Source organism: Tamandua tetradactyla, chromosome 16 (genome assembly GCF_023851605.1).
Source record: "Tamandua tetradactyla isolate mTamTet1 chromosome 16, mTamTet1.pri, whole genome shotgun sequence".
Classification (NCBI taxonomy): Eukaryota; Metazoa; Chordata; class Mammalia; order Pilosa; family Myrmecophagidae; genus Tamandua; species Tamandua tetradactyla.
The window spans coordinates 10,410,347-10,437,048 of NC_135342.1; the positions used below are offsets into that span (position 1 = coordinate 10,410,347).

The 26,702-nt window shown below is 45.0% G+C and overlaps 1 protein-coding gene and 1 pseudogene across 4 annotated transcripts in view; one reads left to right on the plus strand and one right to left on the minus strand.

The window, feature by feature from the left end:
- The window catches only part of LOC143658779 (uncharacterized), a 77,502-nt gene that overhangs the window by 5,814 nt on the left and 44,986 nt on the right, over positions 1 to 26,702 (minus strand). The window contains exons 7-9 of one of the 4 annotated variants that reach the window (XR_013163300.1): positions 18,129 to 18,780; positions 8,936 to 9,184; positions 7,899 to 8,503 (exon numbers count right to left, since the gene is read on the minus strand). The gene's annotated coding sequence lies outside the window, so the exon portion shown is untranslated. Of the gene's footprint in view, positions 1 to 7,898; positions 8,504 to 8,935; positions 9,185 to 17,007; positions 17,563 to 18,128; positions 18,781 to 26,702 lie in introns of those variants that run through there. The other 3 variants (XR_013163303.1, XR_013163301.1, XR_013163302.1) reach the window with 3 other exon arrangements.
- On the plus strand, positions 24,400 to 25,178 carry LOC143658773 (small ribosomal subunit protein mS40 pseudogene; annotated as a pseudogene).

Sequence of the window (26,702 nt, forward strand, 5' to 3'; positions counted from 1 at the left end):
AGCGCAGCACACAGCCTTCAAAACTGAAGTGCCAGGTTCCAATCCTAGCTTTAACAGGTATTAGATGCCTACACAATGGAAAGAATGCTAACACAATCTCATGCATTGTTGCAAGGATAATGGAACATAATTTTCAAGAGAGTTTTGTATTTGGACTTGAGTCTTAAGAAAAAACATGGGGAATCACTTCACCAAAACTCCCCTCCAAGTCAGTAGACAACAAAGAATAAAATGATTTGTCTTCACAGTTAGGATCTTGGGCTGAGGTTTTTTTTAATTGTTTTTTTAAAACAATGCACCTTAAGAAAGAAGCCAGGGAGACTTCAGGGCTGTATCATTTACCTCCACTGATAACAAGAGTCATAACTAGTTTTCATGCTTAGTCATTGTTTTATAACTTGTGCAATTAACGAAACGATATTTCATAACCTTGTAACTGACTCAAGCATCAGGGGGTCTTTCGGGCACATAAAAGGGGAAAAACTACCAAGTTAAAATAATGCTGATTGCGGTCTTCCCCTCCTCCTTCTTTTTTCTATTAGAGGCAGCGAGCTGTGCACTTAAGCACGATGACTGTGGAGCCAGGCTTCCTGGAATTCAAATCCAACTCTACCATTTACCTGCTGCATGCCGTTTTCCAAGTTACTTCCCTTCTCTATTTTCAATTTTCCCATCTGTAAATGGGAATATTAACAGAACCTACAACCTCAGGCTTAAAAAAAAAAAAACATATTTTATTGTGAGATATATATATGCAGAAACTTGATCGATTTTGATGTACATTTTGACAAGCGGATAAAAACAAACTTCAACATATGGTATGGGTTACAGCTGCACAATGTCAGATATTTCCTTCCAGCTGCTCTACTGGGGATTAAAAAGAAGTATCAAAATAATGATTCAGCAGGCATACTCGTTTGTTAGATCCTATCTTCTCTGTTACAACTCCTCCCTCTCATTTGATCCCTCTCCCACTCTTTCGGGATATTTGGGCAATAACCCTTCTAACTTCTTCATGTTAGAAAGAGGTGTCAACATTATGGGGTGGGAGGATGCAGCTGCTTGATTTTTTTGGAAACTGGTGCCTCTTGGTTTCAGGGCTTACCTGGTGTAGGAGATGTCTGGAGGTTTTAAGTTTATGAAAAATAAACTTAGTGAGTGAAACTTTTATCATGCAACCTCAGGCTTTTGTGAATGATAAGCCAGTTTATATACACAAAGCATTTTTTAAAGTGTCTGCAGCGCTCAAAAGGAACAATTGATTTATGCAACAATTTGGATGGATTTCGTGGGCATTTTGCTGAGTGAAAAATGCCAAAAAGCCTCAAAGTGTTACATGCTGAATGATTCCATTTATGGAATATTCTCCAGGGTACAGCATTATGGAATATTCTCCACTGGTGGAGACACACCAGTTGTTGGCAGGGTTTAGGTGTTTAAGGGGTAACATGAGGGAATTTCTTTGGGGGACGGAATGGTTTTGTACCTGATTTGGATGATGGTTACCTGAATCTTCACATTTGATAAAATTTCATAGAACAACACCTCAGAAAACTGGGGAAATCTGAATACGGTCCACCCGAGTTTATATCACTGGAACAAAGAACCATCTCTTCGTTTTGACCACGTATCACTGTTACATAAGATGTTGTGAGTGTGGGGAGGCTGGGTGAGAGCACACTGGAATTTTCAGTACTATATTTTCAGCTTCTTGCAAGTCTGAAACCACTTCCAGATTTCAAAATTATTTTTTAAAAAGCGTCCAGCACATCGGGAGTGTTCACCAAGCATTAGTTTTCACTGTCTTAGATCTCTGTACATGCATGCTTGATTCTATCTTAGTTGCTCTATTTCAACACAGACTATCTGGCCAGCTCCAATGATCACAAAATAAGCCACAAGTTCCCTTCAAGAAAAACAGAAAATCCCTCCCAATGAGTTTTCCCAGGCTGAAAGACACCCCAGCGGGAAGCTTTATAGCTACGGATATAATTATGAATCATCTCTAATTTTCACACCACTCATTGTTTTATAACTTATGCAATTATCTAAACAATGTTTCACAAACCTTGAAACTAACCAGGCCTTACAAGTCTTCAATGGTTATAACTGGAAAAAGGATTAACCAAAGGTTCCAACTACTGGGAGCCGCCTTTCTATGACGTGAGAGGAGCCCAGCCTGGTGGCTGACGGCAAGAGAAAAATATGAATACATCTTTGTGTTTCCATGTTTGTATGTGTTGAAATCCTGGACGACAACCCAAGAATCTTAATCTAATTCTTGTTATTTGGGAAAGAGGTGAGCACAGGACAGATGGGAGACAAGGATGAGATAGAGGCTTATCACTCTGTATCTTTTTTTAACATATTTTATTTCTGTACTGTGTTGTAATGGTTAATTTCATCTGTCAGCTTGGCCAGGTTATGTAGTTTGGTCAAGCAAGCACTGGCCTGATTGTTGATTGTTACTACGAGGGTATTCTGCAGATTTTATTTTGCATCTATCGTCGGTTAATTTCATCTACTGCTGATTTTATCTACAATCAACAAAGGAGATCGCCCTTAGCGAGGAGGGAAGTCTCTGCATCCAATCACTTGAAGTTTTAATTCCAGAACTAAGGATGTCACATGTCAGAAAGGAGAATTTCTGCCTGCACTTTAGGCAGCCAACTTCTCCTGGGGGGAATTAACTTCACCTTCTTCAGAGTTTCCAGCTGGCAGCCTGCCCTGGGGAGTTGGAATTTGCCAATTCCCGTGTGAGCCAATTCCCATAAAGCCTGTCTATCTGTCTATCTGTCTGTCTATCTATATTGTCCTTACTGTTTCTCTGGAAAAAAGAAGCTGAAGTATTACCTATTTGAAAAATTAAATCGAAAGCATATCATACACACATGCACACACACACGCACATACAGGCTCTCATGCCAGACTCCCGGATTTGAGCCTGGCTGTTTCCTGCTGTGTGACTTTGGACAATGACTTTAGTCGCCCCATGCCTCAGTTTCCCCTTATGTATCCTGGGAACATAACTGCAGCAGTAACTTCCTAGTGTTGATGGGAGTATAAATAAATTAATCTGCATAAAGTCCTTAAAACAGTACTCAGCAGATAATTATCGATGGCTGTTAGCACTCCTTTCTTGAATAAACAGAAGCAAAAAGAAAGAAAAAAAAAAGGATTTTTTTTTCAACCTATGCCTCCAATGAACAAATTCAGCCAGTAAGGATTTTCCTGAGGGAAAAAAAAAAGAGATTTTCTTTTATAATGAGAAATCCACACTTCCAAATTTATCTTTTCTTTCTAAAGACAGGCTGGGGATTGCAGGAGAGCACAAAATCAAGTACGATAACACAAGCAAAACAATATCATGAAGATAGCGTTGGCTGGGCTCTGGCTGCATGTGGAACACGTTCTGTGCCGGATCCCACCGAAACCTGCCCCGAGCCCAGGTGATGAGTTGAGGGAGGCGGGGAGGGGCAAGGCCGAGACCCGCAGCCCCTCGTCCCGGGTCCCCCTGCACCCGGGACCGACTCCGGAGGCCACACCCTGCCCCCTTCCATTCAGTTCCCGAAAGACTCAAGGTCAAGACCGAGCGCTTCCGGGTTTGACTCGAGAGCTGTTTGTGGGCAGCCTCGGCCAAGGTCCAGCGACATGACCGTGAGCTGTACTCCACAACCAGAGGCAGCAGGAAACAGCGTATTCCTTTATAGGAGACCAGAGCAGGTAAGCTCCTTCCCTCCCCTTTCAGAGAAGATATAAACTACAGTTTTCCCCCTTTAAGAAGGGAACCCACTTTTTGTTTCTTTAATGTAATTTTATTAAGATAGAGCCACATGCCATACAAACCATTTAAACTGCACAATCGATGGTTCACAGGATTATCACACAGCCGTGCATCCATCACCATGATCAATTTTAGAACATTTTCATTACCCCAGAAACGAAATAAAAAGGAAAGAAAACCCAAACCCTTCCATACCCCTTACTCCCCCCCCCCCCCATTATTGGCCCCTAGTATTTATGCGGTGCGTTCGTTGATGAAAGAAAATTATTAAGACATTACTGGTATCTAAAGTCCATAGTTTGCATTGGGAACTATCTTTCCCATATACCCCTTTATTATTCCTCCTCGTAAAAGTGTCGTGCATTTGTTCTAGTTCAGGGAGCCCACTTTTGATCAGCAGTTTAGCAGCTGGGTTCCTTAAAGTAAGGCAATGACGTCAAAAAACAGCTCTGAATTTAATCTTCTGCCCTGAATTTCCCGACTCCCTGAGTTGGTGGTGCAAGGTGAAGATGATAAGAATTCTCCTAGGGGTTGCTGAATTTGCTTTTATCTGTTTTGAGCTACACGCAGCCTCAGTTTTCGTGAAACATTCTTTGAGATATTTGCAAGATAATATCAATAACCACAATGAAAGCACACACTTAGGAAGCGTCCCCCTGTGCCAGGCCTAGTTCTAACTGCTTAAACGTTTCAACATTTTAAACCTTCCGATATTCCAGAAGACAAGCCCTGTTACCCCTGTTTCACAGATAGGAAACTGAGGCACAGATACGGGGAAGTACCCCAGGTTATCGGGGTGCATCTTTGCGGAGGGAAGCAGGAGGGTCAGAGCAGGAGATGGTGGCAGGAGGACAGAAGCCGAAGTCAGAGGCCTGTGCGTGCTAGCCTTAGAGGAGGGGGAAGGAGCCACGAACCACGGAGTATAGTCAGCCTCTAGAACCCAGAAAAAGCAAGGAGGCAGGTGCTTTCCCAGAGCCTCCGGAAGGAATCTGCTCTGCTGATGTTAGCCCTGTTAGACTAGTGATTTGGGATTTTTGACCTCCAGAACCAGGAAAAATAAATGTGTGGTGATTTGTTACAGCAGCAAGGAGGAAGTAATACAGATTAACATGCTTGTTATAAACAAAAGAGTTAGGGAAATAGAGCCACTCTACACAGGAGTGGGGGACGGGGTGGGGCTGGGGTCCAAGAAGGCTACTCTCAGGAGGGGACGCTGGAGAAGAAGCCTGAAGGTCCAGGTGGCTATCTGGGCAAAGAGCATTCTGAGTAGAGAAAACAGCACGTGCAAAGGCCCTGAGGCAGGGGTACACTTCGCCTATTTAAGGAGCAGTAAGGAGGTCGGTGTGGGGGGAGCAAGGAGGTGGAGACGAGGGCAGAGGGAAGACGGGACAGCTCACGGGGTGGGGGGCGGCGGTGCTGAGAAATCTCTGGGCTCAGGTTTAAATGTAGAAAGGATCCTCCTCCAGCTGAATGTCAGGATGAACCCAGGCAAGGACCGACTGTCCTACAGCTCCTTTAAGAGCTCCTGCAGCCCAAGACAAGCAGCAAACAAAACAAAACTCACTGACCCCCTGCTATAACCAGCTCACAGAGTGCTTTTGGCAGTTTCCAGAAGCCAAGCCTCACTGAAGGCTTTTTCTTTTGTTAATCATTGATTCCTTTTTCTCCACAATCAGCATGTCCAATCACAAGATAACATGAGCCATGTACACGATTTAAAATTTTTAGATTTTACCTTAGAAAAGGAAAAAGAAACAGGTGACATGAATTTTAGTGGCGCATTTTGTTTAGCCCAATATATCCAAGATATTATCATTTCAACATATGATCAATATAAACTTATTAATAAGAGAGTTCATTATAGTTTTTTTTTTCATTCAAAGGCTTCACAGGCCAGCGTCCGTTTTACACTTAACATCTCCATTCAGAGGCTAAACTTCCATCAGAAATACTTCACTTGTCTTTAGATTGTATAAAATTTAGTTGAGAAAGGAGATTCCTGTGTCCAAGTTGTTCCAATCATATTTTGAAGCTTTCCAGTAGCTACACCAAGTATCAGTACTTAAATTTAGATTAATTAAAATTAGGTAAACTTGAAAGTCCTGTTCTGCCATCACCATGGCCACATTTCCAGGGCTTGAAAGCCGCATATGGATGTGGGCTGCCAAACTGGGTTATTGCACAGTGCAGAACTGACTGCCTCTGAATCTGCTCCATGCAGGAAATGTCTCAGTCATTTTGGGGGTCCACTGTGTGGAATGAGGGCAAACTCCTTAGTTTGGTTGGTGGTACAAACAAATAAATAAATAATGGTGGATTTTCCACGTCCTTGGTCCACTGAGGCTGCCATCTCAACTTCTGCCCCTTTGCTGCTTGCAAGGGGGTCTCACCTGTGTCTCCAGTGATGTGGTTGCAGGAGCTCAGAGACACCCTCTTGGAGGCCCCTCCACGGTGCCCAGCCATCCGCCCATCTCGCGTTCCATCTGCTTCCCGGGGTTCACTGTCACATCCTCCTGGAGCAAGCTTCAACTGCCCAATAGAGAAATAGAGACCCCTCCAAAGTCCCTCTCACCATCCTTTCCTTTTCTGGGGAGGACCCCAGGATCACCCCCCTCTGTACTGACCTCTATCTTGGGAGAGGAGCAGGGAGGGGAGATGCCCACAATAGTCTTTGTGTGTGTGGGGGGGTCCCCTACTGCACCCCCCATCACCTATATGAACACTGATAGATGGAGTTATGTCCCCCAACAAACACATTCTTAATCCAAGTCCCTGTGAGTGTGAACACAATGCAAATAGGGCGTGCTGAAAAGGTTTAGTTAAAATGAGGCCAAGTGAAGCAGGGTGGGCCTTAATTCGAATTACTGGGGCCTTCGCAAGTGGAATACATTGGGACACAGTAGGAGAAAGGCACAAGCAGGAGCCAAAAGCTAGAAGGCAGTGGAAACCAGAAGAGTAGACAGAGAGACAGAAACCATGAGACAACGAGTTCCCCTTGTTTAAGCCAACTCATCAGGCGGTATTTGTCATAGCAGCCTGGAAAGCTAAGATGCTCAGGAAGGAAACCCTTCCCTCCCTGCACTTCCCTCATCAGCCCCAACATAGCTTTATGTTACTGAGTAAAATAGGCATTATTGGTTCAAAGTGTGGTCAGCCCCGGCCCAGGGGTGGGTTGGAGCTCTCCAGGCGGCCCGGCGACAGCCGAGGGCGGGTGACACGCCTAAGCCCGCGACCTCCACCCCACAGGGCCAGGACATTCATGACGCTCCTTTCCCGTGGTCCCCGCGGGGCTGCGGAAGGGCAGAGGGAGTTGCTGTCCTGTCACGCAGGAAGACTGGCTTTCCCAGAAGCCAGGTGACGTGCAAAGGAAAATCCCTTGTAATACTGTATAACGTTTTCATGATCTTGAATTTTTTTCCAAATGCAAAGTCAAAACAATTAAAAATAAAAATAAATGAATAAGCAAATCAAGTCCCACCAGTCTCCCACGTATATGGACAGCTGTTGCAGAAATAAGTCTGACCAACAACTCAAAAGGCATTTCCAAGCCCCGCCCTCCCTCGTCCTAGGCTCAGCCGCCACCCCGCGTGCGGCCGGCAGGGGGCGCCAAGTTCACGGGCCTCAGCGGCTGGGGAAGGCGGGGGTCACCTATTGATTTGTAATGAAAATACAAACAAACGAAAATAGAAAGATTCCAGGTTTAGGAATGATAAGCCCTGCGTCTCAATCGCACCTCCATCACTGCCGCGGGCCCTCTGGGAAAACCACTTAGCTACCTTGTGCTTCAGTGTCCTTCTCTACCAAATACAGGCCCTACCTGCTTTACAAAAAGAAAAACAAACAAACAAACAAAAAAATAGAGTGGAGACCCCGGGGCTGGGAGTGTCCCACCTGTGGCCTCGTTCCATCCCCCTCCTCCAAATGCTCTGTGTCTTCTCTGCATCTCACTGCGGTGCCGGTGAGGGCCTACAGCTCAGGTGGAGTGTGGGGGCTGCTTTGCTGTGTGGCCTTGGGTAATTTCCCTGACCTCTCTGTGCCTCCGTTTCCTCTGTCATAAAATAATGGGAACCTCATGGAGTTATCGTGAGAATTGAAGTGAGTTAATGGGTATAAAACAGTTTAAAATGGCCCCGAGAAAAGAATAGGTGATATATGTGTTAGCTATTTTATTATATTTAAAATTATTCTTATGCCTGGTTCTTGAGAGGTGTGACTCTTTTTTTGGTGTCTTCCTATCTTTTCAGCCAGCCACGCCACCATCACCACCACCATGTTTCCGCCTCTCGCCTGCCTTATTTCTGTCCATCTCTGGGTGTCCGTCTCTGTCCCTTCCAGCCTCATTCTGCAATCTTAGGTAAATAACCTAACCTTTCTGTAAAGTTAATAGGAGCCTCTAATGCATTGGATTACAGTAGAATTAAATGAGTTATTATGTCCACAGCACTTAAAATAGGGCCAGGCACATAGTCAGCTCTCAATGTCATTATAATTAATTCAAAATACTAAATGAGCTGTCAGGCAATGGTCACTGTTGTTATTGTTTGTTCTTCTCTCCATTTGTCTTCATCTACTGCTCTTTCTCTTCTCTTTGTCGGTCTCTGTCTCTCTCTCTTTATCCATCCATTCAGCCCATATCTACTGAGGGCCTCTTCCACCAGAGGCCCAGAGTCTCCAGCCATGAGCAGAAGAATCACCGCCTGTCCCCAAGGAGCTACTAGGCTAGTGAGAGAAACAAACAGAAGCACAGTTATAAATTGTATCAGGGGCTCTGAAGAAGCATGTAGGATGCTAGGAGAAGAAATTCAAAGAACAGGAGCTTGAATTAGGTGGGGGGAAGGTCTGGGAAACATCCCTGAAGAAGTAGCATTTGAGCTGAGAAAAAATGAAGAGTGGGAGTGGGCAAGGGAGAGAGTGAGGGGAAGAGTATTTGAGGCTCATGGAACAGACCACAGGGTGGCTTAGAGGAAGGAAGGAGGCCATAAGGGGACTGGACTAGGGGCTGTGGAGGTCCAAATGCGGAGACCCGACTGGGTCTGAATTATGTTTGAGAGGTCAAAAGGACTTGCTGATGGGTTGGGACAAGCAAGAGAAGAATCGAAGGCGACCCCAGCGTTTTGGATCTGGCTCCTGAGTAAATGAGATGACACTTACTGAGAGAGAAAGCCTGGAGTCAGTGTTGCCTCAAGTTTGAGGGAAATTAAAACTTGCTTTGGTCTGTTTCTCTTCAGTGGCTTCTGTTAATAATCTCTTCTGGTCTTGCATTTTGTCTCTGTTTCTGTCTATGCCTGCCTCGCTGTCCTCTCTGTCTCTCTTCCACCCTCTATGTCTCGATGTCATTGTCTCTCTTTGTCCCTTGCTGAGACCAGCTCGGCACAAGGGGTGGAGGAAGGCACCATGAATCTGAAAAGTAAAGACACTCACACAGAAGAGTTTTAAGATGAGAGCAGGAGACTCATGTCTCAAAGGACAAGAGCCCTGAACGCTGGCTCAGCACTGTATTTATTTCTCAGTACAGCAGGGAGCGCACAGAATTAGCTTTTTGTTTGTGTTTATTCTTTAACAGTATGTGCAGACAGAGGGAGTGCCTATTCCTTCTTTATTGGTGTAATGATTATGGGACAAAGAGCATGTTTTTGCTCTGTCTTTACTGGAATGACAGTCGAGTGGATGCTTCTCAACTTTGGCTAACTTTAGTGTTCTAAAGTTAACATTCCATCATCACCCACGGGTCTCGGTGTTCTGAGTCTGCAGATGTTTTGCAAAGCTGCTGCTTTGACTTCTTTTCTTAATTTTCCCTTTGGTCCCTGTCTCTCTCACTCTCTCTGTCTATACCTCTGTGCCCCTGTGTCTGTGTCTCTGTCTCCATCTCTCTGTGTGTCTCCTTCTGTGGCTTTGCTTCTCAGTCCCTGCTCATCTTGGTCCCTTGTTATCTCTGCCTCTCTCCATCGCCCACCCCAGCCTGGATTCTCATTCCTAGGATCACTCCCCAGACTTTCTCAATATGCTAGATTGAACACATCCCCATAGCATGACTGCCCCCAGCACCTCCACTCTCGACCTGTCCCCAAATACCTCTCGTTCGCCTCTGCCCAACCTCAGGACAAGACACAAGCAGAAGCCATAGACAGGGAGAGAGGGATGCCCCCTGCCCACCACATCCCTTCTCCCCCGCTTCCAGCTGCCCTGACCTCTTCCCTACTCACCCACCACCCCCCTCCCAAACCACCCTGCACACCACACCCCTTTCCCATGGTCAGAGCTGCTCATCCCAGGAGCAGGGCAGGGTAGGGGTCTGTGTGCCATGAGGAGACCAGTACAGACAGACAGACAGAGATGCAGCTCAAGACTAACAGACACTGAGAAAGAGCGAGAGACAGAGAAATCACAGTGACAAACAGGGATCACTTGACATAGAAAAACAAAGGAGAGAGGAAAAAACAGATAGGAAGGAAGCAGAAATTTAAAAAAAGATGCACAGAGATAGGGAAGGAGAGGGATTCAGGCATAGAGCTATTGATACTGTAACAGGGGTAGCCAAGGACATACAGAAAGAGCCAGAGAGGGAGAGAGACACTGTGGTCAGACAGAGGCAGAGACACTCACACATCGTTGTTATCATCTGTCCACACAGTCCCCATTGCCCTCCTCTGCTGTCTGCTGGCGTGCTCACCCGGTCCCTGGATGTAACCACCCTCTCTCCAGAGACTTCCCAGTGTTTCTCATCAGCCCCAACCTCTCCTTGCACCTCTGGACTCATCATCCAACCACATTTGCTCCACTAGGAGGCCTGATTGGCACCTGCAGCTCAGCCTTCATCCAGGAACTCCTTAGTCCCTGTCTGCGCAACCGGTGCGAGCAACAGCGCGGTTGCCCTGGCAAAGGCCTTGGCACCACCCTGGCTCCTTTCACCCCCCACCCCCCACGTCCCATCCATCAGCCTATCTCCAAAGGAACCCTGTGTCCGCTCATTTCTCTCCCCTGGATGACCAACAGCTCCTGGGGCATTTGCAGCTGCCTCCACATTGGTCTCCCTGTCTCCACCTCAATCCCCACCATCGCTCTCCATGCAGAATATTTTTTCGAAGTTAGTAAGAGCATGTCACTCCCACTACCCTTATGCTCAAAATCCATTGCACGTAAAATGAAATTTATATATGTTATTGGAATAAAATTTAAAACCCAACAAACATGGAACTGCAAAACACAAGCAGTGGACCCTCGGTTAAATCATGTACTATAGTTAATAGTACAATGATAAAAACGTGTTTTCATCAGTCATAACAGATGTTCCACACCTGTGCAAGGTGTTAATAATAAGGTGGTATATGGGAATGCTGTATTTAGTGCAAGATTTGTCTCTAAACCGACATCTTCTCTAACAAAAAAAAAAAAAAGAAAGAAATCCAAATTCTTAACCCTGGCTTTTAAAATGCTGCATGATCTGCTCTGTCACACAAGTGGCCACCAGATGAGTCCTTGTCCATTTGGTTGTCCGCTTATTGGATGAAAAGCCCCCTGAGTACAGGGACTTCACTCACTGGTGCGACTGCAGAGCCCACAGCAGAGCTCAGCAGACGGCAGAGACCTGTTGCTCTGGACTGAGCAAAGCCTTGGGCTCCCTTCCATGGTGTGGGCACCTACTGCATGCCTAGGGCTTGCTGTGCACCACCCCCCATCTTACAGGGGGCAAGTGGAGGCTCAAAGGGCTGCAGCCACTTGCCCAATGTTCCAAAGCTAATATTTGATGTGATCTGGATTTGAAGCCAAGGAAATTTCCTTGGGAAGCATAGTTAGAGGAGAGAAGGTGGGAGAGAGGGAGAGGGAAGGGTGAGAGGAAGAGGGAAAGACAGTGAACAAGAGAGAAAGTATTAGAAAGATAGAAAGAGAAATGACAGAACAATTAGAGAGAAAGAATACCGGAGAGATAAAATGAGAGATCACAGGAGAGAAAAACAGAGATGAAACCTTGAGAGAAAGAGAAATGGGGTGTGGGAAGTGTGGTCCGAGGGTGCAGACAGGGATCTCCTCTGGGGTTGTGCTCCAGCCCCCCGGGGACCCCCCGCGCACAGCCTGGACCCAGGGCAGCCTGAGAGAGGTAGGCTGAAAGCTCTCAGCACCTGACCTGGAATGTGCCGGGAGCAGCCAGCCCAGGCTGGGGGTGCTTATAAGGCCCCAGGGGTCCCGTGGAGGTGGCGGCCAGGAGCTCAGCCTGGCACAGCTCGCAGGAGCTCACAGGGGGGTAAGCGAGCAAGCCCCCACGCGGGCCCTGGGCTGTCCGACTGGGCTTTCCACCCGACTGCTCCACGCCTGCTCCCACCTCCTTGGGTGTCCGCTCTTCCTTGGTGTCGCTGTCGCTTTCTCTCTCCTGCCTCTCTGAATCTCCATCTCCTTGTGTCTCTCACTCCCCGACTGTCTCTTTCCAACTCCATCTCTCAAATGATCTCTCTCAGGCTGTCTCTTGGTGCGTGTCTCTCTGACTCAATTGCTGTCTCTAGGCCTCTGTGTGTCTCTCTGTCCCTGTCTCTGTGTATGTGAGTGTGGGAGAGAGAGAGGGACAGAGATGGAGTAAGGGTTCGGGGGATGAGTCTGCGACTTAGACCTGAAACCCTTCCGCTGAAAAGGGACCTTTGCCCCGCCCCCCAAGAGTCCTACCCTCGCCCCCAAGAGCCCTGGCCCCGCCCCCAGCCCTGCCGCACCTTCTCCCCGCCCCTCCCACGCGCCCTCCCTCCGCCACCAGCCCCCGCAGTTAGATCTTGCTGCGCGGACGCGACCTGCAGGCATCAGCGCGGAAACACGGCTGCTGGACGCGTCAGCAACGCCCTCCCGCACCCGCTCTTCACCAAGTCCCTCCAGTCCCATTATTCAGCCACATCACGCACCTTAGCCACAACCTCCTGCTGCTCCGCCCGGACGAGCCACCAACAGACGGGGGCGCCGCGAGGGCCCTGGGGCTGCCACCCGCGGCCCGAGTTGGGAGCACCGCGTCCACTCCCACTGCGGCCTGCCAGCCCCGGAAAGGAGGACACCTGGGCCCGGGAGCCCCATTGCTGGGGCCGAGGGGAAGGGGCTGGGGGCCTGGACCCCCGGGTCTGAGCGGGGAGGGGTTGGGGGCCTGGTTCGTCCCTCCACAGCCCTGTCCCTCCTGGATTTGACAGTGGATTCTTAGATAAGACAACAAAAGCGTGAGCAATAAACGAAAAAAAGTAGATTAATTAGACTTCAAAATTAAGAACGTTTGTGATCAAGAAAGTGAAAAAGGAGCAGTGTGAAGAGGCGAGAACGAACCCCGGACCGACCAAAGCTGGCATCTGCACCTCCGGCACCACCAGGCCCAAGAAAAAGGCTGAAGGGGATGCTGAGGGAGAAGAAGCTAAGGTGAAAGACAGTCGTAGAGAAGAGCTGCAAGGTTATGTGCTAAACGTGCCCCTCCAAAGTCAGAGCCCAAGTCTAAAAAAGCCCCTGCAAGGAAGGGAGAGGAGGTACCCAAGGGGGAAAGGGGGAAAGCTGATGCTGGTGAGGATGGGATTAACTGCAGAAACTGGAGATGTCAAAAGAGTACAGACACAGAAAGCCAAAGGTGCTGGAGGTGCCAAATGAAGTGTGTGCATTTTTTATAACTGTACTTCTGGTGTCTGTGCAGTTTGAAATGTTATTTTCTTTTATCAATTTTATAAAAACGCAGAGTTTTGTTTTACTTTTTTTTCAAGCTATGTCGTTAGCAAGCAGAACACTTCATTGTGGTTTTTTTGGGGGGGGAAGGGGCAAATATCACTAATAGAATGTCTCCAAAGCTGGGTTAATCCAGGAGAAACACCTTTCCCCTCTACTTCTGAGAGACTTCATCTTTACTCCCAGGATATTGGAATCCGATACACTTTAGCCCCCTTGGCACAAATGTGTGGTATGGAAAAACTGAAATTCGTTTTACGCCCTTATTATCTTCTTATTCTCAGCCTTCAGCATAGACTGACTCCCTGGAATCTGCTGGGGCCTGACCCAAAAAATTCCAAGAATGTCAGACAATCTGGGCTTCCCGTGAGATGGGATGGCGTCCTGCAAAAAAAGCAGCGCTTCCTTGTCTAGCTTACAGATCTTCAAACTGATAACTCGGCCATTTTCACTTCATTTCCTGGAAGTCAGGGTTGGCTCGTGCAAAGATGTCAAACAACATGCTGAATGTGAAATGTCAGCCCTCACTCTGAAGTTTCCCTGTCCAGAGATCAGATGAAGACCTCAGTGGGTTTTCTAGTGGCTTTCTGATTTTGGTAGCCCATTGAAGAAAGTAGTTTGAAAGTTGTGGAAGACTGTTAATGATTGTCTGCCTGTGTCCTGCCGGAAATACCATGATTGTTTATGAGACATATCTTTTATAAAGCTGGATACGGCTTGGCTTGGGAAAAAAAAAAAAAGAAAACCTACAGAATGGGAGAAAATAGTTGCCAATCAAGTACCTGCTAAGTTTCTAGTATCCATAATATGTAAAGAACACTTACAATTCAACAACAGAAAGATAAGTACCAAATTAGATAATGGGCAAAGGACCTGAATAGGTATTTCTCCAAAGAAGATTTACAAAACTGCCAACAAGCACATGAAAAAAATGTTCACTATCATTAATCATTAGGAAAATTCAAATCAAAACCACAGTGTTTCTGGGACCAGCAGGACAGGTCACAGCCCCATGGACAGACCTGTGTCTGGAATCCTTCTCCACTCCTTCTCCCCAAACAGCTGCACCCACTACAAGGAGCCCAAACCACTTTCTGTCCACCCACATCTTCCCTTCCCCTGCCAGCTTCTCTTGGTTCTCACAAGGGGTACTCAGTGGCAGCCAGTGGGAGGGCAACAGAGTGATGGAGGGGCAGACACACACACACACACACACACACACACACACACACACACACACACACACACACACACACACACACACACACACACACACACACACACACACACACACACACACACACACACACACACACACAGATAGAGGAGCCCAGGTGCCAGGCGGGGACTCAGGCAGAGGTGGAGGTGGGAGGGGTGGGTGCATGGACCTGTCCGGTGACTGCAGGGTGGGGGCCACTGTGGCCGCTCACCCCGGCTTCTCTGGGCCCCTGGGGCCTGCGCTGGGCTAAGCTCCTACCTGCCATCACCTCCAGGACCCTGGTGGGGCTTTAGGCACCCCCAGCCCGAGCTGTCCTGCCCCCGGGCTCGGGCTTGGAGGAGACCACTCCCCACTAATCGGTGCCCCATGCCTCTGGTAACCTTCCCCTGTTACTGACAAAGGCCGTGGATTCTTTTGCCCGGCACACTCAATCATCAACGCCTGAGTCACAGGGTTTCAAAGACAGAAAGAGTTTATTACTAGGTGTGTTGCTTTGAAATGATGTATGTCCCCTAGAAAAGCCATGTTTTAATCCTAATCCCATTTTGTAAAGGCAGCTGTTTCTTCTAATCCCTATTCAGTACTGTATATTTGAAACTGTAATTAGATCATCTCCCTGGAGATGTGATTTGATCAAGAGTGGTTGTTAAACTGGATTAGGTAGAGACGTGTCTCCACCCATTTGGGTGGGTCTTGATTCGTTTTTGAAGTCCTATAAAGGAGGAAATATTTTGGAGAATGAGAGATTCAGAGAGAGCAGAGAAGAACGACATAACCACGAGAAGCAGAGAGCCCACAAGCCTGTGATCTTTGGAGATGAGGAAGGAAAACACCTCCTGGGGAGCTTCATGAAACAGGAAGCCAGGAGAGAAGCTAGCAGATGATGCTGTGTTCGCCAGGTGCCCTTCCAGATGAGAGAGGAACCCTGACTGTGTTCGCCATGTGCCTTCTCACTTGAGAGAGAAACCCTGAAATTCATCGGCCTTCTTGAACCAAGGTATCTTTCCCTGGATGCCTTAGATAGGACATTTCTATAGACTTGCTTTAATTGGGACATTTTCTCAGCCTTAGAACTGTAAAACTAGCAACTCATTAAATTCCCCTGTTTAAAAGCCATTCCGTTTCTGGTATGTTGCATTCCGGCAGCTAGCAAACTAGAACCCTAGGCATGTACTAGGAGAGCAGATGGCCTAGCGGCCCAAAATCTGTCTCCCCGAACTGCAAGTAATTCGGATAGTTTTATTAGAGAAAAGGATGGGCAGGTTTAGGATAATGAGTGCAGTGGCCCCGGCTGATGTAATTAGAGGTGCTCTGAGCGTGCGCAGATGGAGTACATGCCGAGTCACAGGACGTGTGTAAGAAAATGGCAGAATGAGGTCAGGTGACTTGTAGGTTTAAGTCTAAGCTTCTACGCCTGTCAGACGAGCCCACTTTGGTTAAATCCAGTCTCGGTCATCAGGATAATTTCGGGCTTGGGGTGGGTTAGTTCGGGGCTGACCCAGGACCCTTCATTAATACTCATTAGTGATTACAAGACTTCAAAGTTAAACAACTGGATAAATGGGTACAAATAAAGGTTAGCCACAGGGTTTTTACAATCACAAGAGCAGGAGATAAGGGCTATACAATCGTTATCAGAGATCAGGGCAGCTGGAGTGCAATTTAGAGATTTCAGGAATTTCCCTCTGTCCCCTCCAATATACCAGAAAGCAAAAAGGAATATCTATATAACAATTCAGCAATCAAAATCATCCCTTAAATGCTGATTTCTCGGCCACACTCTCCCCTGCTATGCCTGACTCTCTAAGGCTCTGCCTCTGTGCTGACTTCATGACTTTGTCACTTTCTTATTGTCCTTTCTTGGAGTGCAGATTCCTAGGATTAAACCCATATCAGTCCTTACTTCCTGGCGTGGTCCGTCACTGCTGCGCCCACCCCTGGCTGCTGACTTGCTTTTTTATTATAACTTGATAAGCACTTGCTAACTTACCACCAAAGCAAAACCTAACAATCTTGGCAATAACTCACATTTCCCCCCACCCCATGGGAGTTTCTTCTTTTTTCTCTTTAAGTTTTTTTTTAATTTGATGGATTTTTTTCTTTTTAAATTTTTTTCTCTTTTTTCTTTTTCCTTTTTATGGAGACATCTTCACATACATGCATTCTATACATGCTGCACAACCTCACGATGGCTCACGATATCATCACATAGCTGTATATTCATCACCATGATCATTTTTTAGAACATTTGCATCACTCCAGAAGAATAAAAAGAAAAAACTCATACATACTATACCCCCTACCCCTCCCTCTCATTGACCACTAGTATTTCCATCTACCCAATTTATTTTACCCTTTGTCTCCCCTATTATTTATTTATGTATCCATATTTTTTACTCATCTGCCCATACCCCGGATATAAGGAGCATCAGACACACGGTTTTCACAATCCCACAGTCACAATGTAACCCACATGCAAACCCATTGACCTACTAGCACCCAGTGCCCTTCTACCCCCACCAAGGAATGACATCGGAATTCTGCCCTTGGAATCCCTTTGCCTTTTTTCTGATTCTTTTAGCATCTTTACGTCTCTCTCTACAAAGCATAGTTTCATTGAACTGGTTTCAACTTTATTAAAAGTGCATCACGGGCGGTGCAATAGTGGCTCAGTGGCAGAATTCTCACCTGCCATGCCAGAGATTTGATTCGCAGAGCCTGCCCATTGCAAAAAAAAAAACAAAAACAGTGCCCCATACTCTCTCCCCATGTTGGCGGGCGGGTTGAAGATGAAATCCACTGAGGGGGAAAGCGTAGGTCTTTGGCAGCCTGTGGGGCCAGGCCAGAAATGGCACCATGTGAACCTCCACACCATCTACTGCAGACACCCCTAAAAATCAAGCGGGCCTGGAGTTAGACATTTCTCAGTTAAAAGCTGTAAAGACTATAAAGAGATAAAGTTCCTTCATGTGATTCCTAGATAGAAGCTAGTCATTTGGTACCAGAGAAATGAAATTTCAGGAGTCCAGCTTAGATCTCAGTCTTCCTTCCCCGTACTCCTTTGGGTGATGTGAGTCTTGGATATTCAATTGATATAACTGCTTTTTCCTCTGGTGCATGAATGTAGCTGATGCTTCACAGTAAAGATGAAGCTGACATTTCTCACTAGAAGTGGTATCAATCAGAGAATCAACTTGCGAAAAATAAGAGGGAGCAAAGGAAAGGATAAATATAGTACCTTTTTTCTATCATTCTTAAATCCTGTCCTAGATTGTAAGCTCCATGAAAACAGGATATCTTTCTTATCTCTAATGCCTAACCCAGAATAAATATTCAAAAAAAATTTCAAGTAAAAAAAAAAAGGTGTCATGCTGAAGGTAAAACTTTGGGACTCCATTCTCACTTAATATTCTATCACAAAGATTCACCCACACTCGAGTATCATTTTACATTTACCTTGTTTGTCTGCTGTAGGAAGTTCTGTTGCTGATTCATCCTGGATTCATACATCCACTCTCCTGAAGATGAGGATTTGGGTGGTTTTTGGGTATTAGTTACTGTGAAGGGAGCTGCCGATGTATGTTCTGGAGAGTAACTCTTCAGCACGCGGGTGAGTTTCTCTAGGGATAAGTGTAGGCATGGATAGCTGGACCTTTCTGCCTTACGAGATGCTGTCAAACTGCTTTTCAAAATGGTTGCACCGACTTATGCCCCCATGCTGGAGTGCACGTAATCTGTGAATCACATCCGCTTCCTGGGATCATCAGACTTTTAAAGTTCTTTCCCATTAAATGGACATGAAATTATATCTTATTACAGTCTCGATTTGCAGGTCTCTGATTATGATGGTCATGTCTCCTGAACTTGTGTGAAGTTCCTATTGGTGCTGCTTGCTCTTTTTCTATTGGATTATTTGTGCTCTTTTCACTGATTGTAGGAGTTCTTTATACCTTAGGACGCCCAGTTGTGCGTCTCCAGTGTGCTCTTTTGTCTTTTCACTTATTTGAAGGCGTCTTTTAATGAAGAATGTTCTTAATATGGTCAAATGTTTCATTGAAGACTTTTACATTGAATATTTTTTGCATCTTGTGTAACAAATGGTTCTTTACTGTAAAATACAAATGATATGCACTATTAACAGAAAATTATCAAGTGAAAAGTAAGTCCCAACCATACAGCACAAAACTCTTTTTTTTTTCTTTTTTTTTTTAAACATGGGTAGGCACCGGGAATCGAACCTGGGTCCTCGGGCATGGCAGGCAAGCACTCTTACCTGCTGAGCCACCGTGGCCCTCTTTTTATTTTTTAACATGGGAAGGCACCAGGAATTGAACCTGGGTCTCTGGCATGGCAGACGAGAAATCTGCCACTGAGCCACCGTTGCACTGCCCAAAACTCTTTTAACAAAACAACAAAAAAAAGACATTTTAAGAATGTATACACTCGTACACACACAAACGTACACATGAGTGATAAAACAAGGGAATCGGTATAATTGCTACCTCCAGAGAGGTGGAGCAGGAGAATGGGATGGGAAAGGTTTGACCATATAATTAGATGAGTTACCTTTTGTTTTGGTAGTGGTTTCATAGGTACATATTCGAGTGTTATAAATGAAAGAATGAATGAAGTGAGCCACGCACGAGCAATTATGACCTATCATGAATCAAGACCTCTGACTTACCCAACCCAATACACTTTATCCCAATTAAAAAAAAAAATCCCAGAATATATTAAGCAGATAATCGAAAAGTATTGGCAAAGTCCCTTGAGGGATGGAAGAAAAATTATGGAACTATTAAACTTTACCACCAGGGAAACCCCAGATACTGTGCCAAACATTAGGGACACCCAAATCAATGGGCCAAGCCCTTGATCTTGAGGCTAATTCTTGCAAAGCTTGTGTGTGTGGCAGAGAAGCTTAGCCTATCTGTGGGTATGCCTAAGACTCACCTCCAGTGTACCTCTTTTGTTGCTTGCATGTGGCCTTTCTCTTAGGCCAACTCTGCAAATGAAACCATTACTCTCCCTGCTAGGTGGGACATGACATCCAGGGGTGAAAGTCTCCCTGGTGGTGAGGGAGATGGGCCTGGCTCTTGGAATCATGGGCTCAACAGTGCCATCCTGATGACAAGGGGGGAAAGAAGTGTGCAGATAAGGTTTCGGTGGCTGAGAGGGTTCAGATGGAGTCAGGAAGCTACTCTGGAGGTCACTCTTACACAAGCTTCAGTTAGCCATTGCTACCTACCACAACTTGCCAAACCCCAACCAAAACCATTCCTGCCAATCCTAAAGAACATTCAGGGCATTGTATAAGATTCTACAAAGTTTCCATGCACTAGGGTAACTCTCCAAAACCTACAACCTCCAGATGTGTCCGTGAACAAGTAAGTTCTGAAATGCAGAGGGGCCAGTCCTTCCAGAACATCAACTAGTTCCATCCCCCTTTCCCATATTATCTACAGCCCCTTCCAACATGAAAAAGTTAGAATGGGCATAGCCCAAACACCTCTAAAGAGTGGGAGAAAGATCAAAGTTGATGGTGGAGTTATACAGAGAAGGTAGGGTTTAACAAATGAGGATGATTGCTGAATCATTATACTGATATTTCTTTTAGTACTTTTCCAGTACTTTAGAGCAGCTAGAAATAAAAACCTAAAATTGTGGATTGTAACCCATATTGAACTCTGAAATCTGTTCTACAACTACTTGTGAAAATGTACCTGGAAATTTACTGCTTTTTTGTATATATGTTATAGTTCACAATTTAAAAAAAATTGAAAAAAAGGAGAACGGGATGGAGAGAAGAGATAACAAAGAAATGTGAAACAAATGTAAAGTGGGTTAGGAATTTTAATATCAGATAAGTATAACTTAAGAGAAAAGGATATTATGGACCAAAATGAGACACTATATATCGTTCATTGATATATCCCAAGTATAAATAACAGTATGTGGCATGTAGTAGACACTCGATAAATATGTTGGTTGGATTAATGACAACAGAAAATATTGGGTCACCAAAATAAACTGAAATTAAACATCAATTCCAAAAATAATAGCTTTCTAAAATCTTAAATTCTGAAACTGTTTAAACATACTATTAACTTCTCAGTTAAAGCATAAATCACGAGAGAAAAATTTTAATTCTTAGAACTCAATGACAATAAAAGTGCCATGTATAAAAATATATGCGAAACAGAGCAAGTACCACTTAGAAGAAATAAACAAGCTGAGTGTTTTCAAGAAACCCAAGAGAAAGCAACAGAGTAAACCCAAAGAACTAATAGGGTAGTGTTCTAATTTGCTAGCTGCCAGAATGCAACACACCAGAGACAGATTGGCTTTTAATAAGAGGGAATTTATTTCATTAGTTCTTCAGAGGAAAGGAAGCTAACTTTCAACTGAGGTTCTTTCTTACGTGGGAAGACACAGGATGGTCTCTGCTGGCCTTCTCTCCAGGCCCCTGGGTTCCAACAACTTTCCCCAGGGTGACTCCTTTCTGCCTCTCCAAAGGCCTGGGCTGAGCTGCGAGGGCTGAGATGAGGTATGCTGAGCTGCTTGGGCTGTGCTACGTTGCGCTCTCTCATTTTAAACACCAGCTGATTAAATCAACCATCATTCATTGCAGCAGGCATGCCTCCTAGCCGACTGCAGATGTAATCAGCAACAGATGAGGTTCACGTACCATTGGCTCATGTCCACAGCAACAGAACTAGGTGCCTTCACCTGGCCAAGTTGACACCTGAATCTAACTACCACAGTTGGTAAGTAGTCAAAAAGGGGGCAGGACAACACGACAAGCAAACTCACTGCGCTCCCCCTTTCTACGTGGGACATGACTCCCAGGGGTGTGGACCTTCCTGGCAACGTGGGACAGAAACCCTAGAATGAGCTGAGACTCAGCATCAAGAGATTGAGAAAACCTTCTCCACCAAAAGGGGGAAGAGAGAAATGAGACAAAATAAAGTGTTAAAGGCTGAGAGATTTCAAGCAGAGTTGAGAAGTTATCTTGGATGTTATTCTTACGCATTATCTAGATAGCACCTTTTTAGCTGAGGTATAATGGAGAGGCTGGAGGGAACTGCCTGAAAATGTAGAGCTGTGTTCCAGTAGCCATGTTTCTTGAAGATGATTGTATAACGATACTGCTTTCGCAGTGTGACTGCGTGACTGTGAAAACCTTGTGTCTGATGCTCCTTTTATCTACCTTGTCACAGACGAGTAAAACATCTGGATTAAAAATAAATAAATAATAGGAGGAACAAATGTTAAAATAAATTTAGTAGATTGAAATGCTGGTGATCAATGAAAGGGAGGGGTAAGGGATATAGAAAAAAATAGGGGAAACAAAGGCTAAAATATATTGGGTAGATGGAAATACTAGCCATCAATGAGAGGGAGGGGTAAGGGTACGGTATATATGAGGGGTTTATTTCTTTTTATTTCTTTTTCCGAATTGATGCAAGTGTTCTCAGAAATGATCATGGTGATGAATATACAACTATGTGACGATACTATGAGTTATTGATTATATACCAAGAATGGGAAAAAACGGGGGGTGGGAAAGTACCCCTACAGAGAATAACAGCAACCGCAAAAGAAGCAATTGGCGATTTCCTAAATCAAACATTACTCCTCCTAAGGGATAATAATGGAGACAAAACTCATGAAAGACTAATAAAAAATGCAGAATATATGAGGGTAAATTAATAGAAATATAAAACAATTCTTCTTAATCATAAAAGAATAATTAAACAAATATATCTGATAAATTGGAAAAGCATAAAATGACTAAATTTCTGGAGAAATGTAGAATGCCATATATACCATAGGAGACTCTAATTTGAATGGATAATAACGATTAAAGATATTTAAATAATAATCAGAAAAACCTCCATCACTATTATCAAACTTTCAAGGAACAGATCATTCTTATTGTGCTAGTTTGAAAGTATTATGTACCCTGGAAAAGCCAGGCTTTAATCCTGATCCAGCCTTGTGGGAGCAACCGTTTCTTTCCTCTCTCTCTCTTTTTAAAAATATTTTTATTGATAAAACAACATACAAACATTCTTAACACACATATATTCCATACATGGTGTGCAATCAGTGGCTCACAATAGCATCACATAGTTGTACATTCATTACCATGATCATTTTTTTGAACATTTGCATCACTCCAGAAACAGAAATAAAAAGAAAAAACTCATGCATACCAAACCCTTACCCCTCCCTCTCATTGACTACTAGTATTTCCATCTACCCAATTTATTTTACCCCTTTTATCCCCCATTATTTATTTATTTCTTATCCATATTTTTTTTTTACTTTTCTGTCTATACCTTAGATAAAAGCAAGCGTTTCTTTTAATCCTGGTTCAATACTGTAGGTTGGAAATTTTTTATTAGATTATTTCCATGGAGATGTGGCACACCCCATTGTGGGTGTGACCTTTGATTAGGTGGAGATGCGAATCCACCTTTCCCAGGTGGGTCTTGTTTAGTTTACTGGAATCCTTTAACAGAGGAAGCATTTTGGAGAGAGTCAGAAACCATAGAAGCCACAGATGTCAACACTTGGAGAACAGAGACAATGATATTTGGAGATGCTTGGAGTCCAGTAGATGTCACCATGAGATGTGAAGCAAGCCAGAGCCTGGAGAGAGCCAAGGGAAGCCAAAAGATGAAATCCAGCTCTGGACAAGCAAAGTGAGGAGCCCCCACAGGAACAGAGGCTGAAGGCAACGGAGCCCAGGAGCAAGGGACCAGCAGATGCCAGCCACGTGACCTCCCAGCTGACAGCTGTTCCTGACCCATCGAACATGCTTGAGTGAAGGTAACCACTTGCTGGTGCCTTAATTTAGACACTTTCACTTCCTTAGAACTGCAATCTTGTAACTTATTAAATTCCCCTTTTTAAAAGCCATTTCAGGGCAGTGCAAACGTGGCTCAGTGGCAGAATCTCACCTGCCATGCCGGAGACCCCAGTTCAATTCCTGGAGCCTGCCCATGCCAAAAAAAAAAAGAGCTGTCCAGTTCTGGTATATTGCATTCCAGCAACTTGCAAACTAAAACACTTATCTTACACAAGTTCTTTAAGAATGAAGGAACAAAGGCAAGATGCCCAACTTACTTTTGAAGGCTTGATGCTGTGTAATGGCAATATAAGAAAACTAGAGGCCAATTTCAATTTATATGTAGATGAAGAAAAACATTAACAAATATGAGCTAGCCAAATTTCTGAATTCAGGACATGGATTCCAAAATGCAGAACCAGACACCAATCCTCACAATCCAGCCTCCAGCCTCCAGGTCCTCAGAATTCCAGACCTCTATCCAAGACTCTAGGCTCCTGGATTCTGCCTTCAGAGTGCAGACATCAGCCTTTGATTACAGACACCCAACTCTAGAAGGCAGGACCCCGACAGAAGAGACTCAGTTAGAGATAACTCAGGCCCTACACTACAGATTCCAGATCCCCCCAGACCAGACTTTAAAACTCAGCATGACATGGAGCCCCAAACCACAGACCTGGCGTGTCTTATGTGTTCCAGAACCCAGCCCCGTACTGTAGAAGCCAAGCCCCAGAATCCAGGTTCTAGACTTGACGATCCAATCTCCAGGTCTGCAATCTAGACTTCAAGCAAACCTCTAGAACAAAGGTTCTCAAGCACTTGTGTCTCAGGACCCTTTTCTCACCTTTCCTGCATTTAGGGTATGTCAGCATGTCAACCTCCTCACTGAACACACTGCTGAGGCAGCTTCCCAGCCTTCTGCTCCTTCAGAGGTGGCTTTGGAGATGAGGTTCCACTCCAGGTACTCTGCACCGAAGTCACCTCTGACAAAGATCCTTTGCCCCCGACTCCTATTTCCCCTTATCAGGATGAACCCTGGAAATATCTGGACTCAGAAGAGTACAAACTTGCTGTGGTCCTTGCCCCATCTGGGCTGACTACTGCACGATCACAAAGGTGATGTTTCCCCACTATGGACTCGGAAGATGCCCTATCTGCTGGGGTCACAAGTTGCATGTCAACTTTCGGAACGAGAAGCTCTTGGCACAGTGTGTGTGTGCCTACGCAGGTATCATCTTCCATGCTCCATGCACGGGGGTCTGTATGGGGCGGCACAAGAACTTGACCCCAGACCATCCAGACAGCCAAGAGTCGTGGTCTCCTCAGGCACCCGGTTCCTGGGTTGAACTTGGGACCTTGACTTCAGGGGCCTTGACCCTTGGAACTCACGCTAGAGCTGGAAACAGCCATTGGGAAGAGCTGTCCCATCTCCACCGGCTCTACCAGGGCCATCTCCGAGAAGAGCAGGGCTCCTACCCGAGGCGACACGCGAGGACCCACCTGCAGTCCCAGCTGAAGCTCCACGGAGCAGTCGGGTCCCCAGAGCGCTGAGGGATTAGGAATTCCTAGCACCACACCCTGCAGAAGTGTGTCTATTCTGTGGCTGGCAGCAGGGCCATAGCCAGAGGCAGGAAATGACTGTTGTGGAAGGTAAATAGACCTGAGACAAAGGGAGGGCAAAGAGATATACCGGGGAAACCGGAACCCCTATCTGTGGTAAATAGTTGAGTTAAGCATTCTGTTGCTTTTTCAGACTTCTGCCAGCTCAGTATTTTCACAATAAAGCCCTCTTTCCACTCCAAAAAAAAAAAAAATTATTGAAGACCCCAAAGAGATTTTATGTGGGTTACAACTATCAATGTTTATCATATTTGAAATTAAAATAAGAAATATTTAGTATATTTATTTGTTAATTCATTTAGAAATAGCAGTAATAAACATATGCAACATAACATATTTTAATGAAAAGAAACTATTTTTCTATTTTTTCAAAGATAAAAAAATCTAGTGAGAAGAATGACAGTGTTTACATTTTTGCAAGTCTCTTTAAATGTCTGGCTTAAGAGAAGAACAGATTTTCATATGTGCTTCTGCATTTAAACTGTTGTGATATCTCACATCATGCAAGCTCTGGAAAATTCTACTGTGCATTCATGAGACACTGAAAGCAAAATGGTAAATAATATCTTAATATTATTATGATACTAATTTGGACCTTGTAGACCCTCAGAAAGTATCTGAGGAACCCCTCCAGTGTTCCACAAACCATACTTTGAGAACTACCACTCTAGAATAGTTTCCAGCCCCCAAGCTCTGGGCTCCAGGACAAGGACACAGACCCCAGCCTCCAGAGAACCTAGACCATTCCTCCAGCTCTGTCTTCTGATTCCAGAGTCCAGACTTCACACTCCAAAAACAGATCCCAGAATGCAGATCTCACATTCCAAACTCTAAGCCTAGATCCTGACTCTAAAATTGATGCTCCCGAATCCAGAATCCAAATTCTAGACCCAAGATTCTTGCTCCTAAATTTCTGACTCCAGAAATCAGTTTCCAGAACCCAGCCCTTGTTTCTAGACTTCGGTTCTCTGCCTCACCCACCATGAATTCTCAACTTTGTCCTTCTCTCCTTGACCTTCGAAGCTGCCCCGCAGTTAATGCTTCCCTGAACTTTCCCTTCTGCAGCCTCCCAGGTCTGAGAACTAACAGAATTTCAACGTGAGACAATAAATTTCTGTTGTTTAAGTCAAACCATTGTGTGGTATTTCTCATAGCAGGCCTAGAAAACTAAGACAAGGAAGCAGCTGCATTTGTGGTCCAAAAAACAAAGGAGTAGAAACAAACAAACAGAATGAATGAGCGGAGAGAGAGGGAAAGAGAGTCCCTGCAATCATGAGACACAGAACCGAAGACAAGAAGCAGAAGAGAGAAGGGAATTGAAGTTAGAGAGAGCAACTCAGGGGGTTGTAAGGATAAATACAAATCAAAAAAAGGACAAAACAATTTTGTCTGGTGCACAGAAAAGAAAGGAAGAGACACCCCCTCCCTTTTCTTGGATTTTCTTTAGAAAACATGAGATTGTAAATTCATTCTCTGTCCCTTTGAGATGTATGTGAATCTGTTTAAAGGCTGAAAAGCTTCTTGCCATTTTTTACAGCCCAGGAATTGTTTTT